Raw genomic sequence first — 12144 nt, 5'->3', positions numbered from 1 at the left:
TCTATGAGCAGCAGAGAGCTGCAGCCAAGGCACAAAGCTGGGAGAAGGTGATCTTGCACAGAGTCAGGAGGATAAACATTTGGAACTCTCTCTTTCTCCTATATCACTGCAGTCTTCTCCTGGAGTTCCCCAATAGTGGAATTCAGCCAGAATCCAGGTGGTAGCAGAGGAGGGTTTCCAGATTTAGCTAATTAAATATACAGAACACACAAGTAAGCCTGAAATTTAGATAAACAATACATAAATTTTTAGGATAAATTTATCCCATGAAATATTTGGGATATGTTTTATTCTAAAAAATCTCATCCATTATTTATCTGAAAGCCAGATAATGTGTGTGTGTGTGTGTGTGTGTGTGTGTGTGTGTGTGTGTGCGTGCGCACCAGTACTGGACTTGAATTTAGGGCCTTGAGTTCTCTCCTAGCTTTCTTGATCAAATATGATACTGTAGCACTTGAGCCATACCTCTACTTCCTGAAACTCCAGTGTTAACCGGATCTTCTTTCTTTATTTATTTATCCATCTATCTCTCTATTTATTTATTTATTTGTTGGTCTTGGTGCTTGAACATGGGCCTAGGCACTATCCCTCAGCTCTTCAGCTCAAGGTGAGCACCCTACCACTTGAGTCACAGAGCCACTTCTGTTTTGTTTTGTTTTGTTTTGTTTTCTGGTAGTTTATTAGAGAGAAGAGGCTCTGGAATTTCCTTCCTGGGCTGGAAACCATGATCCTCAGACCTCAGCCTCCTGAGTAACTAGGATTACAGGTGTGAGCCACCAGAGCCCATCTGGATCTTCTTTATCAGGCAATCAAGATGGGAGTGGCATTGATAAATTTCTTACAAGTGAACCTCCTAAGCACTGAACAAGAGAAAAGCATGGGGAGGGATGAACAGTGGATTTTCAGAAGCAATGAAAAGCAAATCAGACCCATTAGCTCAATTCTCCTGCCCCAATATATATAGTATTTTATCTTACAAAAAAAAAATTAAAACCTTATCACAGTAAACATATATCCCAAGATGTGCAGGTCTTTGTCGGTGATGTCAAGTAGGTCACAGCTGTCTTCAATATCTCAAATGACGGCCATTTCTGCAGTGCAACATAAAATAAAACATTACCATCTAATTGAATAGTGGAGGGAGAGACATGTAGTACTAATTAGTAATCTAAAAGTTACTCTGAGAGCAATGTTTTAGTCACAAAAATTAAAATCTCAGTATCCATAACTTTAAAAATAAAATTTAGGGTATCTGGATTGAAAAAATTTTAATATATATTTTTTATTGTAAAGATACTGTACAGATAGGTTACAGTTACATGAATAAGGTAATGAATACATTTTTATGGAGCATTGTTACCCCCTCCTTTATTTTTACCCTACAATCCCTAATCTCTCTACTTCCCCCAACAACTCCCTTCCCTCCTACCCACAGTACATTAAAAACAACAGCAGACTTAACATATTTAACATTATAGTTACTCTGACTCCCTGGTTCTTACAAAAGATGAGTTCTAAAGTTCCCATTCTCCAAGGATCATAAAGCAGAAATGAAAAGGCCAAATACTTCTCAGCATTTGCTTTCAGTTTTAGCTGTTATGTCTACTTTTTTAATTTCTTTTATTTTACATATCTTCTTGTAAGCATTAGTCATTGTGTCTATAATTTTAGCAATGCTAATATTTAATTTATGGATTAGGTGAATGAATAATATAATTCAGGCACCCATATAAGAAAAGTCTAAAGAATTCCAACAGTACTTTAGCATGGTTACATGAATTCAGAAATGGGCACATGGGAATTTCTTTGTAATGATACTTACTGGATTTTTTAAACCTCAACTAGACAACTAACAGAGTAGGTAGTTGTGGGCATAGAGGGTTTGAGAGTGCATCAAGAAATAAGAATAGAATCATAATACAGGCACTCTTCAGGGAGAACATTCAAGAATAGCTCCTTGAAGGTCCTGATTTGTCCACAAAGGAAAGAGAGGCCAAGAGCAATATATAGATTAGTAATGTTATTTTTGCCAAGGAAAATGATCTTTGGATTTACATTAATAGCTAAAATAAATCTGAATTTGAATTTAGAATGGAAAGATAATTCTCTGGTTTGTGAGGTTTTAATGAAGCTAGAGAAAAAGACTATTAGGTTTAACCTCATGATATTGGACTGTGTTGTCAGGAAAGAGACAAAACATCCTTATGGAAATGGCACCACAGAAAGAGATCTCTCCTTTAAAGCTGAGTTGGATAGAGGGCTCCACTTTAATTTCCTGCTAATGTCCTTCTTTTTCCTGATCTTGATGAATCACTAGGTTGTCAAGCCTTCGTATGAGATTGAGGCCCAGAACATGTACCACTGTTCCAGTGAGACCCAGCAGATGACTTTCAAAAGGTGAGTGAACCCAGCAAGACTAGCAGTGAAACTGTCCACCTGAGCCCCATCCTGATAACCAAAGTCTTCTGTACTGACCTGTATTTTCCGCTATTTTTGTGACATAGCACAAACTAATTGACACACTCCATGAGTTTGGCTACTTTGCTTCATTTCTTTAAACTTGGATCTCCTCTGCTATGGATATGGATATAATGGTTATAATAATAGTAATGGTCTCCTAGGTTGCAAAGAGTATTAAATAAATAATTAGTATGACTTAGTACTGGGCCCAGCACACAGAAAACCCAAGGTAAATTGCTATTAATTATAGGATAATGTTCTTTTTAGAATTTCTTTATTGTAAAGGTGATGTACAGAGGGTTACAGTTATGTAAGTAAGGTAATGAGGGCTTTATGCCCACTCTCATTTTCTCCTGCTTTCCCTCCTTCCCCCAACTCCCCTCCCCCCACGCTGTAAAGCTCATTTCCAACTTAGTGGCTAGTATAGGATAATGTTTTTATACTCAGAATTTAATTAGGCAAGATGGGATGTTCTGAACTCTATAACTGCAACCACCACACAATGATCTGAGGCGGGATTTAAACATAAACAGTAAGTGCTTTGTTTGGTTTGAAGCTTATCTAGATGTCTCACACATCAGTGGATGGGTTTTAAAAATTAATAAATATGACAAAAGTGGCTCATGCCTATAATCCCAGCTACTTAAAAGGCTGGTATCGGGAGGACCATGGTTCAAGGCCAGATCAGGCAAAAAGTTAGCAAGATCTTTTCTCAACAAATTAGCTAAAGTGGTGATACATAGCAGTAATCCCAATGGTGTAGGGGGAAATCTGAGGCAAGCCACTAGCAAAACTAGCAAGATCCTAGCCAAAAATCAACTTAAGTACAGTGTGGTTAAATGCACAGCTTGAGTTGGTGGAATGTGATCTGCCTGGGAAGCCTGAAGGCTCAAGTTCAAATCCAAGCACCACTAAAATAATGCTAATTGGTAATGTACTGTGCTTTTGAGGAGTTTTTTTCCCACTAAATTCAACTCTCTTCTGAGCCTCTGTTGAGCCAAGTCTTGCATCTGAGTTTTCTGTTAACTGCAACTCCCACAGAAGTTCCAAATCCATCTCCCATGGGAGGAAACCCTAGGAAAAGAGGAGTTAACTGGATTGCCAGGAGGACATGGGTTTTGCTAATAATGCTCTCCAAAACACACTAAGTGCTAAGAGGTTTGATTCTTTCCACTTCCCTATCTTGAACATTAAGTCTAACAGAATTAGTTTTCTAGAAATTTTTAAATTCTGCCCTAATGGAACACAATTAGGAAAACAAATGTGTGAACCTTCCCTTTTCAACAGGGTAGATTTAATTTGTTTTAAGTAACTTCAAGTAATCTCTAATGACTGTGAGTGTTTATATTGCAACTGCTGGCAGAAACTGACATCAATTAAAACTAGCAGCAGTTTGATGTGTGCTACAATTTGAACTTTTCCCCCCTTTTCCTAGTTAGTTATATGCTAGTATTTCACAAGTATCTTTGTACTGAATCCCAGTTGGCCCTCAAAGGTAAACCTTGCTCTCTGAAAACCTGGGTCCAGATAACATATCCATCCATCATAACAGACTAGGCAAAAAGAATCTCCAGGGATAAGCATTGATACGCCTTCAGTCTGAATGGCATCTGAACCTTATATGTGAGCCTAAGAACCAACAGAAGAGCTACACGAACCAATCTGCCTGCCACAATTAATTGGTGAGAACCTGGTTTAAGTTTGTAACTCTCTTTTGTAACCTCTCTTCCTCCAATTTGTTTGAAGTCATTTATCCCACAAACTCTAATTACATGTGCCTATAAATGAAAGATCAAAGTGCTTTAGTCATAATACAATACATCCGAATTTCTACTTGTATTTTGAATCTTTACAGGGTGCTGCTCAATTTGGAAACCATAGAACACACAGTAACATGACTGAGATCAGACACCTTCATCTAATAGTTTTGTGTTCTTGAAAGAGTGTGTCACTCCTGTTAGCCAGAGGATGTTAATCTACAGGGTGAACATGATATTACTACCTCCTAGACTTTAGCAGGACAGTGAGCATGAAAGCTCTTAACATAGTAGCCAGCTCAAACAAAACCCTCAGGACAGGCTTTCCACTGTTGGATGGTGTGTTCAGTCCTTGAGGAAAGTCCCTGAGAAGGAAATGGGATGGTTCGTGTCATGTTACTGGATCTCATCTAAGTCAGAGTTTGGCAGTGCTGAATGAGTTCATAAGTGATTAGTGTTACAAACTATCATTATAGTCTGGGGCTGTGTGGTGTGGAATGAGGGAGAGAGTGTAAATATAAACGAGAGATTGTTAAGGTACAAGTAGACTTCAGGACAACCTCCTGGGGTATGTGATTACCTCCGATCCCTTAAGACCCACAAAGCACCAGAGTCACGCATCTTCTACTTAGTGTGATGTGTAATAATAACTCTTATATGGGTGCCTCACTTCTGGTCACCAAGGAAAGGAAGGGCAGACTGGGGATGGATGCTGCAGCTGTGGTGTTAGAGGGAGGCACTGCCCATGCAGGCAGGCATAGGGTCAGCTCAGAATGAAGCTGCCCACAAACAGACATCCCACTGCTGGCTTCTTGTTCCTGCCTGGGAGTCAGTCTGTCTCTAGGCGGGGCAGTATTAACTGGAAGCTACTGACCAGAAAGATGATTTATTGTGAAAGAGAAAAAAATTAAGGAATTATATTAGAGCCTTCTGAAAAGGCTCTGTGGTGTGTTGCTGTGATTATTATTAGTCACAAAGACTTTTAAACAATGGAGTCATGTCTAAGTTAATTCATGTTGATTCACTGTACGATCATATTATAAATTCTAATGAGTGAGGCTTCTATACTTTCCTCCTCTTCTTAGGAGCCTGTTTTCTCTCCAATTAGATACATGTGTGGCTGTAGTCAAATATTTCCATATGATGAAATACACATTTTCACCCTTTCCGATGGCATATTGTTTTATCAATTGTAATGATTTTTATGTGAGCAAGAAATAATTTCATCTCTCCCTGATTTTTTCTCCCATTGATCCTGCTTCCAAGGCTTCCTCTGGAGGAGCAGTCATGTGATCCTTTCATGTCATGTTACTGACATTTCACATGTAGACACAATGCAAGAGGGTCTACAGGTTTTTCTCTTACGTGCTATGAGGTGAACAATTCTGGCTGGCAATCATTGTTCTTTGATTGTCTCATTTCTCCACCTTGGAAATTTTATTTGGTCCATACTGAGGACATATCCAGTAAAGATAATAATTTTAATGTTTAAGGAATACAAATTTTCTTTTAAAAGTTTTTCTTTAAAAGAAAACAAAAGGAGTGCTAGGGATGTAGCTTTGTATAACTGAGGCCTTGGATTCAAACCCAAATAATGCAAAATGCAGTAGAAGAGGAAAAAGAAGAGGAACAGGACAAGGAGAACTTTGAATTTGGAGAGTCACAGTTTGGCTTCCTGATCATATAATTCTACTTCTAGGCTTACAATTCCAATATCCTAATAACTAGGAAAAGCTCCAGTCAGTCTTTTGCTTATCTCACCCCCAAATATAGTTGATACAAAGCATTCCCCATCCCCCTGTGCAGTGGGAAGTATGCTTATTCACTGCACAGAGATAGTAGTGCTGATTCCCCAGGGATACTTTATGAAACACGAGGCACATGCCTTTTTATATATTTTTAGTGTAAAGATACTGTACACAGGGGTTACAGATACATGAGTAAGGTAATGAGTACATTTCCTATTGAGCATCACATGCTTTTTAAAATAATAAAAAGGATTTTCTCCAAAGACTCACACAAAGTAGTCTTAATTTTTTTTGTTTCTTTCAGGAGTGCTAGTTTCACAGTCTATCATGTGTGTGTGTGTGTGTGTGTGTGTGTGTGTGTGTGTGTGTGTGTGTGTGTGTGTGTGTGTGTGTGTGTGCTAGTCCTGGGACTTGAATTCAGGTCCTAAGCACTGAGCATTTTTGCTCAAGGCTAACACTCTACCACCTGAGCTGCAGCTCTATTTCTGGCTGTTTGGAGGTTAATTGAATGTCAGATTCTCACTGACTTTCTCCTGACTTGGCATGGCTTCAAACCTTCATCGTTAGATCTCAGCTTCTTGAGCAACAGGCTTGAGCCACTGGTGCCAGGCTCTTTTATTTCTTACATCCTACAAGACTGAGAGATTAAAGGTTGGGCCTGAGGAGGGAGGATGTCTTTAAAAGGTAGGAAATAATGATGGGGGCAGGGGAGGGCTAGATGCCTCCCATTGGTAAGAAAGGAGGTGCACTGTGCTAACATCCCAAGACACCTTCCAGCCCCAATAATCTATAACTGTGTGATATGAAAATGGGGTAAAAAGTCCTCAGAGGAAAGAGATAACAAAGAAGCAAACAGAAGGAATATGCACAAATAAATGGCTTTTGCAAACCCCTCAAGATTCTTAAGGTAGATCCTGGAGCCTAGGAATTGCTTTCTGTGCTTAAAAAAATAAATGCAATAAGAGTTGTACATTTACTTAGTGATAGATTATCCACTCATATAATCAAACAATCGGATTTCTCCTTTTAGTAGAAGTAGAAAGACAAGTTACCTTGTAGTTCTGATTTAGGATAATACAGCTATTTGGAAGGCAAGCGAAAGATGATTGTGTAAGACCATGATCACTAGTCAGAACAAAGTTAGTGTGAGACCCTATCTAAAAAATTTAAACTAAAAACAAAAAGACTTGAAAGCATGGCTCAACTAGTAGAGCACTTGCTTAGAATACGTGAGGCCCTGAGTTCCATTCCCAGTATCACAAATAAAGAAAGATGTCTAGAGAGATAGATAGGTAGATAGATAGATAGATAATCTACCACTTTTCACAGTATGTCATATTGAATTTTTCCTATTTATATTTTCATAATATTTTAAGCTCTAACAAAGTAGGATATCTGTTTTCATCATTTTATCCATCAAATTCCAGTGTCAAATATAACTAATACTAAGTGCTTTATAAGTACTTGATTATTAATGAGATAAATCAAAGAAAAATATAAAAAGTACAACATATTATAAGTGTTAAAATGCTGCCATGTACAATGGGTTAGAGAAATACAAACCAAGATGAAGATAAGATGAATTATTTAACATGCATGTGGATGGATAATAGAAGTTGAAGACAAGGTAAAGGAATACTCAAGGAAGAAGAAGATCAAAGACTTTGAAGCATTTCAAAATAAATGCTGAGTAAAATTAATTTGGAAATGTATATAGAGGCCAGGCAGTATAGATTAGGATAAGGAATTTGTAGAATAACAAGTTTTATAAAATGAGAAAATCCTTTGGCCAGGATTTTTTTCTAGAATAGAAATTCTGTTCACCATATGGAAATACAGAGTGTAGAGTATTTTAGGATTTCCCAGTTATCTTTTCCATATTAATTTCTAACCTAATTTCCTGTGGCCTCATAGATATCATATATAACATCTATTTCTTTTCTTTATTTTTTGTGTAAAGATGCTGTACAGAGAGGTTACAGTTACATCAGCAAGGTAATGAGTACATTGTTACCCCTGCCTTTGTTTTTCTCCTACTATCCCTTCCCTCTCAACTTCCCCCACACACCCCTAACATTATAAGGTTCATTTCCAACATAGTGTCTTGTGAGTATCATTGTTGCAATGGATCATCCTGTGTCTTTGTTTCAGCATTTTGTTATTACCCTTCTCCTCTCCAAATGTATATACAAGATGCAAGGTACCAAAATCAAATACAGTGACAACGTAGGAGGAAGAACATAGAAATAAAGAAACAAAGAAAAAACAAAGAAAAAAATCACATAGTACATATGACCATATAAGATGATGCTACCATGAAATGAACCCCACGATATGGACACAAGAGGTTCTTCTTTGTTGTTGTTGTTTTTAATGTACTAATTTTTCTTAGTTTATAGAAGACATGTGCTATAGTTCTGTTCTATCTTGGTAAATGCTCCACAAGATGTTGAGGAAAATATGTATTTTGCTGTTGTGGGATGGAATGTGCTATAAAAGTCTGTTCATTCCAGTTGATTTACAGTAGTGTTGAGTTCAGCTGGACCTTTACTGCCTGCTGGACCTATCATGTACTAAATGTTGTACTCTTCTTATTCCTCAAAGACTTTCCTTATTTTTGAAGATGTCCCTCATATTAATAGCATAAATCTACCTTTTATTTGATTGCTATTCTTTGAAGAATAATTTCACTGGATTCAAGCTTTTGTATCCAGGCTTTCTTCAACCATTCCCTCCTTACTCACCAGGCATTTAACAAAAAGTAATTCTTACCTTTATTTTTCTTTAGCTAGAGTGACATTTCTGTCTTCTTCCAAGTGTCTCTCTTTTTTTCTTAGCCTTTTTCAGTTAGGGTTAAGTGTGTCTACATCTAAAAATTTTGGAATCTATGTTGCTTGATATTATTCAGACCTCATACAACTATGGTGTTTGTCATTAATTTTAGAAAAAAATTCTACATTATTATAGCAAATATTTTTTCCACTCCCTACTCGTTTTTTCTCTTACTAATAGTCCAATTTTGCAGGTTTATTTGATCTATTATTATCCCACAGTCTTGGATTCTGGTTTTTTCTTTAATAGTCCTTTAGCTGGCACCAGTGGCTCACATCTCTAATCCTAGCTCTTCAGGAGGCTGAGATCTGAAGATCTTGATTTGGAACCAGCCCATGAGGAAAATCCATGAGAATCTTCTCTCCAGTTAACCACCAAAAAAGTTAGCAGTAGAGCTGTGGCTCAAGTAATAGAGCACTAACTTTGAGCAAAAATGGCATAGGCACTGATTTCGAGCCCCAGCCAGGACTGGCAAAAAGATGGGGGTTTTTTTGCATTCTACTTTGGAAAATTTCCACTGATATATCTTCATATTCATTGTTTTTTTTTCTTTGCCTCGTTCCAATCTAGTTGATTGACTATCAGTTATATCTTTGATTTTTATTGGTGTTCTTTATTTCTGTAACTTACCTTTTGGCCTTTCTTGGTGTTTCAGTCTGTCTATATTACCCATCTGGTCTTGCATGCAATACATGTTTATTCTCCTAGAGCCCTTGACATATTAATCATAGTTGTTTTGACTTTCTTGCCTGCATTCAAACATTTGTTAAACCTGACTCTAGTTCTTAATGCTTGCTTTGCCTCTTCATATTATTTCTTCTGGTTACTTTCTGACTTTTAGTATACTGTGATCAATAGCATACTTATATCACTAGTATATAGTGATTTTTTTTGAAAGTCTGACATAAGTTTGGACAGTAAGGAATGAAATAGATATGTTTGTAATGTGAATTTCTTATGTTAATTTGACTACAAGTTGAGCTGTGTTAATTTTTTGTAGTAGCTGTATCTTTTAGGGGCTTCCAAATCATGTGATCTCCTTGCTTCTATATTCTTTGTTGCTCTAATCTATCTCTGTGCACTCCTCTTATGTCTCTTTCTGATGTGTTCAGTGCTATTGGACTGGGACCCCTTGGTTTGATAGTAAAGTATGGAAGAAGAGGAAGCATTCTATAATATTATGACTATATTGGGGTGATTTATTGGGACTGTAATCCTGGGATGTGACCTACCAGTCCTTCCCCCCACCCACTCCTGTGACTTCAATGAGATAGGAAAGTTAGACAGGTATGGAACTGATAATTGCCCTCCCTTCCAGGTCAGATATGACTCTCAAAAAAATTCCTTCACTGGATTCAATTCTTCTATGGAATTACTATGGGCATGTGGACAAATGGTTCCTTTTTCACTCACTTTGCCCAAAACATAAGGAGCTTTGTCTATGATTGTCATTGTAAGATGACAGGGTTCTTAGAAGCCAAACCTATGAAAGCCCCAATCCCAGGCAATTCATGAAAGTCACATTTCAGTCAGTGGTTCTAGTTCTTTGACCCCAAATAGGCCTGTCTCAGCTCTGTAGTCTCACTGTCTCCCCAAATTTCAGGGAAGTCTACCTTATGACTTAGAATCTCAAATGAATCTCAGGAAAGTTGTTGTCCACTTGACTTTTTTTCTTTTAAGGATAAAAGTGGCAGCTTTCTTCCTTTTGACATGTTGAAGCCAACACCAGAAAGTATACTTCTTTTCATCATGATCTTTATTTTCCTTACTTCAACATCAGGACAAGTCCACTGCAGGTGGTATAATTACGTAAAGATTCTACATATATCACAAAGACACATCATCCTTAGACCTGAAACTTTGAAACTACTGCACGAGAGTAAGATAAACATTAGAACTTATAGGAATAGGCAGAAACTACTTGAATAGAGTCTCAGATGTGGACACAACAGATAGGAGAGAGACTCCACAAGTGGGACTACATCAAAATAAAGTTTCTGCACAGCTAAAGACACAGTTACTAAACTAGAATGGCAGCCAGCCAACTTGGAAAAGATCTTTACCAGAAATATATCAGAGAAAGGCTTAATATCCAATATATACAAGGAGCTCAAGAAACTAACCTTTACCAAACCTAATAAACCAATCACTAAATGGGAAATGGTGCTAAAGAGAGACCTCTCAGAAGAAGAGATAAGAATGGTAAAGAAACACATGAGGAAATGTTCATCAACCCTGGCCATAAAGGACATGCAAATCAAAACAATTCTGAAATTCCATCTTTAAGATTGGACAACACTGTAAATTGGAACAACAACAAATGTTTGTGGGGATGTGAGGATAAACAAATCCTATTGCATTGTTGGTGGGAATGTAAACTTATACAACCATTCTGAAAAGCAGCCTGGAGGTTCCTCAAAAAGTTAAACCTAGACCTTCCCTATGACCCAGCCATACCACTCCTGAACATCATGAGCCAGGATATGATGAGGACACCTATGCATCCATGTTCATTGCTGCACTATTCACCAGAGCCAAGATATGGAAACAACCCAGATGCTCCACAATAAATGAGGCACCTACATACAATGAAATTCTACACAGCAATTACTAAGAATAATATTATGTCACTTGCGAGGAAATTCACCAAAATTTGTAAGGGAAATCACACACAGTCAGACCAAAAGTGGATACTGTTAGGAGAGACTCACAGAGGCACAACACCTAAGTTCCTCTTTATATTTATATGAAATTATATACATACTGAAACAAACTCCAAGATGTGAAAATAAAAGACTTTTTTTAGTTTTTAGTTTTTGATGATATTGTCTTCTTTACCTTATGGATGGTATGTTCACGTGTATATCTTTAGGAAGGTGAGGGAAAGGCAAAGAACTCAGGAGAAAAAGTGAAAAAGTACAGCAGTAGAGCACTCTGGACACTGATAAAAGTAAACTACACAACTCATGGGTAGAGATGGGAGGGAGGGACTGGGAGAGAGGAAGGGAACAGAAAACACTGTATGAAAAGAATACTCATTACCGTACTCTTATAATTGTAATCCCTCTGTACATCACCTCTATAATAACAATAATGTAAATTTTTAAAAAGACAAAAAGTATAAGTATTCATGAACTGCCTTGTTAAATGGCAACTCCTTTGTACAACTACTTAAAGATAATAAAATTCTACTTAAAGATAATAAAATGTTTTAAAGAATGGTACATAAAAGAAAAAGAAAAATCAGTAATTTCTTTCTTACCCTTCCTGAGTAGAAAGTGATTAATCTCCAGAAATGAGGTAGTAGACACAATTAAATTATTCATTTGAGTAGCTATTGCAGCAGG

General features: G+C 37.2%; 1 long non-coding RNA gene across 1 annotated transcript in view; it reads right to left on the bottom strand.

Moving 5' to 3' along the window:
* Positions 1–1019: 1019 nt before the first annotated feature.
* LOC122096131 overlaps positions 1020–12144 on the bottom strand; it is a 45048-nt gene continuing 33923 nt past the window's right edge. Inside the window, exon 3 of the long non-coding RNA XR_006145247.1 lies at positions 1020–1091. This is a non-coding gene — a long non-coding RNA (uncharacterized LOC122096131). The remainder of the gene's footprint in view (positions 1092–12144) is intronic.

This window comes from Dipodomys spectabilis, unplaced genomic scaffold, assembly GCF_019054845.1.
Source record: "Dipodomys spectabilis isolate Male_0828 unplaced genomic scaffold, ASM1905484v1 ptg000365l, whole genome shotgun sequence".
In the NCBI taxonomy this organism is placed as follows: domain Eukaryota; kingdom Metazoa; phylum Chordata; class Mammalia; order Rodentia; family Heteromyidae; genus Dipodomys; species Dipodomys spectabilis.
Note: the sequence above shows the minus strand (reverse complement) of the source record. Positions and strands in the feature narration are given on the sequence as shown.